Here is a 5000-nt window from a genome sequence, read left to right as displayed (position 1 = left end):
TATATATATATATATATATATATATATATATATATATATATATATATATATATATATATATATATATATGTGTGTGTGTGTGTGTGTGTGTGTGTGTGTGTGTGTGTGTGTGTGTGTGTGTGTGTGTGTGTGTGTGTGTGTGTGTGTGTGTGTGTGTTTCGTTTGCCTCTCCATTGCCTGCCATCTGTAATTCTACTCCTCTTCTCCTCGTTTTGATCCGTTTGCTTCAGTTTTCTCTTCTTCTCCCTCACTTTTTAATTAGTTCTTTATTGATTCACCGCCTTATTATTCATAACTTTCTTCCCTTTGTTCTTCATCTTTACCCTTATTCTTCACCTCTTCTTTTCTTTCATTTCCTCCCTCCTTTCCATCTCATTATGCCCCTCTTTTCTTCCTCTCTTCTCCCTCTCATCCTCTCTCCTCTTTCTCTCCTCTCCCTCTCTTATCCATCCTCTCTCTTTCTCTCTCCTCCTCTCTCCTCCCCCTCTCGTATCCATCTCCTCCCACTCTTCCTCTCTCCTCTCCCTCTCTTTTCCATCTCCCTCTCTTCCTTTCTCCTCTTCTCTCCTCTCCCTCTCGTATCCATCCTCTCTCTTCCTTTCTCCTCTTCTCTCCTCCCCCTCTCGTATCCATCTCCTCCCTCTCTTCCTCTCTCCCCTCCCTCTCTTTTCCATCTCCCTCTCTTCCCCTCTCCTCTTCTCTCCTCTTGAAATATTAACCTCGATTTCAGAATGTCAAGAGTTTTGTCGCTTCTTATTCAAACAGACTTTTTTGGGGGTCGGGATGGGGGTCGGCTTGGGGGGTCGAGGTGGGGGTAGGGGGTCGGGGTGAGGGTCGGGGTGGGCCTGGGAAGGGGGAGGGGGGAGGGGGCTGCTTCGAGACCTTGGGAGCGAAGCCGTTGATAAAAGTCATCTGCTTAGGACGAGAATAGACCGGTCTTAAAGAAAAGAAAAGGGGGAAAAATAGAAACGAGAAAAAATGAAGGTGTTGCAAAGAGGGAGGAAAAGAAAGAGAAAAGGGAAAAAAAGGAAAAGAAAGGAGAAAAATTGAAGGTGCTGCAAAGAGGGAGGAAAAGAAAGAGAAAAGAAAAAAAAGGAAAAGGAAAGGAGAAAAAATGAAGGTGATGCAAAAAGGGGGGAAAGAAAGTGAAGGTGAAGAGGAAGGAGATAATAAAAAGGTGCAGACGAGGACGACGAAAGTAGGGACGAAAGAGATAAGAATGAGGAAATGGAGGGGGGGGGGGCAAGAACGAAGGGGAGGATAGAAAATCAGAAAAAAATAAACATTTCAATTAAATAGGAAAAAGAGGAGTATCAAAAAAGCGAGGAAAGAGAGAGAGAAAAAGGAAAATGAGGGATTGCTGTTGATAACTGAATTTAAGCATTAGTGGCTGGCATTGTAAATATAACTGTACATATGATTAATGACTGTAGCTAGTAATATAGCTGATATATTTGTGTCAAATATTTAATGTAACTTTTTCTCGTTACAGGTACGTAACCACAACAAACAGCGGCGGCAGTAACGATGTATGTATGTATTTGTTATGCGAACTGGCCACGGCCTTGTGTGTGTGTGCCCCTTTGCGCTATATTCAGAATCCAGGGAATGGATTTACGGATTCTCATTCTCTCTCTCTCTCTCTCTCTCTCTCTCTCTCTCTCTCTCTCTCTCTCTCTCTCTCTCTCTCTCTCTCTCTCTCTCTCTCTCTCTCTCTCTCTCTCTCTCTCTCTCATCACCCCTCCTCCTCCTCCTCCTCCTTATCATCATCATCATTCTCCACTTCCCCTCTTTGTCCTCCTCCCCCACCACCATCACCAGCACCAGCACCTCCTCCTCCTCCTCCTCCACTACCACCAATTCCACTTCTTCCTATTCCTTTCCCTCCTCCAACACCGCCACATTCTCTTCCTCCTCCTCCGCCTCTTCCTCCTCCTCCTCTTCCCTCTCTTTCCCTTCCTCTTCTTTTTAATTCGGAGGCTGTCAAGGTGGCGGTATGGCTTCATGCATTACCTCTAACGGGCGTGTAATTGTTCTAATGGCGTGTCTTTAGTTCGCGCGACCCTAGAGGTTACAGTCATTTATGTCCTTTAATTGGTAGATAATGACTTTATTCGCTCTGCAACCGGTTTAATTAGGGAATATGACGTGTCTCTTTTTGTTTCGTTTTTTTTATTTTTTTTTCCATTTTTTTTTCCGGCGGGGATTTGAAAGATTGATGGATGTGGGATCCCCTCGTCTCTCGTCCCCTGGATAAGTATGGCGTGAAGGGACTCGCCTGGCTTCACGGCGAAAGAGGAAGGCGGGCGACGGCGGCAAGGTCCTTTTAACAAGCGTTATAGATATGGCTGGCTCTCTGACCCGTCCTGATTGAATTGGGCGAGGGGGGGGGGGGAGTTGAGAGGCGGGGGGGGCGGGGGAGATCTGTGGGCGGAAAAGGGGGAGTGGGTGGGAATGGGTGGGGTGGTTGGATGAATTGGGGGTATGGGGGAGAGAGGGAGGGGGAGGGAGGGAGAGAGAGAAGGGGAGAGCGAGATGCAGAGAGGAGGAGGGAGTGGGAGAAAGAGGGAGGAGGGAGAGTGAGAATGAGTGAGAGAGAGAGAGAAAGTCTGTGTTTGTGTGTGTTTGCGTGCATACGTGCGGGCTTCCTAAGACACTCATGGAAGAGGAAAGAAAAATGGAAAAAAAAGAAAAGGAAGGAGAGCCCCAAATATAGAGAGAAAGGTCAAGGAGAAAGTCGGGTAAATGGATGACGAGATTAGGGAGAGGCAGGGATAATTGACCTTCTAAGGAGGAGGGGAAGGAAGAGGAGAGGAGAGAAGGGAGGAAGGAGGAGGTGGAGTAGGGTAGAGGGATGAAAACGAAGAGAAAGAGAGAGAAAGAGAGGAAATGAGCAAATGGATGGAGCCAGTGGGAGGGAGGAATGAAAAGGGAAGGGAGAGCGGGGGTGGCGCGAAATGAGGAGGAGGAAAGAACGGAAAAAGGAGAGGAAGGGGTGGAGAAGAGGAGATGGAAATAGAGAGAGAAAGGGAGACGGAAATGGAGAGAGAAAGGTAGATAGAGATGGAGAGAGAAAGGGAGATGGAGAGTGAAGGGGAGATGGAGATGGAGAGAGAAAGGGAGATGGAGATGGAGAGAGAAAGGGAGATGGAGATGGAGAGAGAAAGGGAGATGGAGATGGAGAGAGAAAGGGAGATGGAGATGGAGAGAGAAAGGGAGATGGAGATGGAGAGAGAAAGGGAGATGGAGATGGAGAGAGAAAGGGAGATGGAGATGGAGGGAGAAAGGGAGATGGAGATGGAGAGAGAAAGGGAGCTGGAGATGGAGAGAGAAAGGGAGATGGAGATGGAGAGAGAAAGGGAGATGGAGATGGAGAGAGAAAGGGAGATGGAGATGGAGAGAGAAAGGGAGATGGAGATGGAGAGAGAAAGGGAGATGGAGATGGAGAGAGAAAGGGAGATGGAGATGGAGAGAGAAAGGGAGATGGAGATGGAGAGAGAAGGGGAGATGGAGATGGAGAGAGAAAGGGAGATGGAGATGGAGAGAGAAAGGGAGATGGAGATGGAGAGAGAAAGGGAGATGGAGAGAGAAAGGGAGACGGAAATGGAGAGAGAAAGGGAAATGGAGAGCGAGAGAGAGAGAGATAGAGAGAGAGAGAGAGAGAGAGAAGAGAGAGAGAGAGAGAGAGAGAGAGAGAGAGAGAGAGAGAGAGAGAGAGAGAGAAGAAGAAGAAGAAGGCCGAGAGAGGGATTGAGGGAGAGAGAGGAAGGGGGAGGGGCCAAGGAGAGGCTGGACTTGAGTAGGAGCTGAAGGGTTTTAGGAGGGAATCCTTATTGAATAATCTACGAGGAGTGGCCGAGGTGGATGCGTGGTCAGGTTAGAGGGACTAAGAGTGCTTAGCGGGGGTGGGGGTGGGGGTGGGAGGGGGAGGTAAATGGGGGAATAACCAGGTGGTCGGATTGGCTGGGGATCTCGTCTTTTTTTTTTTTTTTTTTTTCGAATTTAGGTTTTGTATCTTTGTTTTCTATATTTTTTATCCTCTCTCTGCCCCCCCTCTCTCTCTCTCTCTCTCTCTCTCTCTCTCTCTCTCTCTCTCTCTCTCTCTCTCTCTCTCTCTCTCTCTCTCTCTCTCTCTCTCTCTCTCTCCTCCCTCCCTCCCTCCCTCTCCCTCCCTCCCTCCCTCCCTCCCTCCCTCCCTCCCTCCTCCCATTTTTACCTTTTCTACCTCACATCCTTATTTGCCATGTTTTTTTTTATCTCCCTTCATCCTCCTCCTCCTCCCCATCAATGTAATAAACGTGCATTTAACCTTATTTCCCATTTTCTTTGCCCTGCGGCTTTGTCAAAGAAAACGACGAGATCTCTCCCCGTGGCCGTCGGCGTGTCCACGTCGGCCCGTGTGGGATGCCATGATACTATATAAACATATGTTAGACCCCAATACAACATTTCCATGGACACCATTCAGAATTAACCCGCAGTGTCGGTGAACATCTGAACAAATGTTTGTCTGATGCCAATCGTCTCCCTTTCTGAAATACTTTTGGCGGCGCGGAAATTTCGCTTCCGCGTGAACCGGAGGTGTTGGGTTCAGTTTCGCGCGACGGCGGTTTACCAAACTGTCTTTCTAATGGGAGTGGCAGAGCAGAAAAAAACACATTAGAAAAATGATAATAATAATCAGGAAAAACTCGAAAAAGAAAAATCGAGTGTGTCTGTCACCCGCACAGCACCAACACCTGCGGTCCGCACACGTGTTCCCTCCCGTGGTCGCAGCTGTCCGGCACCGGTGGCAAGGAGACCGCACAGTGCCGGGTGTACGACGGTGGCGCTGGCTCGTTACACTGGCCCGCGAGTGCTGAGGCTGCAGTTTTGTTTCGCTTCGTCGCTTTCGTCCTTTTGTTTGGCCCGGTCGGAGGAGTGGCCGTCGCGTCGGGAGAAGAAGGGTAAGTTGCGAAGGATTGTTGTTGGGGGAGGGGAGGGGTTGTGTTGCGTGTGGG

General features: G+C 48.6%; 1 protein-coding gene across 19 annotated transcripts in view; it reads left to right on the top strand.

Moving 5' to 3' along the window:
• The window catches only part of LOC113819550 (putative polypeptide N-acetylgalactosaminyltransferase 9), a 599489-nt gene that overhangs the window by 471320 nt on the left and 123169 nt on the right, over positions 1 to 5000 (top strand). For 17 of the 19 annotated variants that reach the window (XM_070115892.1, XM_070115893.1, XM_070115875.1 and 14 more), the window contains exon 1: positions 4789 to 4946. The exons of the other annotated variants lie outside the window; for them this stretch is intronic. The gene's annotated coding sequence lies outside the window, so the exon portion shown is untranslated. Of the gene's footprint in view, positions 1 to 4788; positions 4947 to 5000 lie in introns of those variants that run through there. 19 annotated transcript variants of the gene reach the window in all.

This window comes from Penaeus vannamei, chromosome 38 (assembly GCF_042767895.1).
Source record: "Penaeus vannamei isolate JL-2024 chromosome 38, ASM4276789v1, whole genome shotgun sequence".
NCBI lineage: Eukaryota > Metazoa > Arthropoda > Malacostraca > Decapoda > Penaeidae > Penaeus > Penaeus vannamei.
This window is presented reverse-complemented; position numbering and strand designations above follow the sequence as displayed.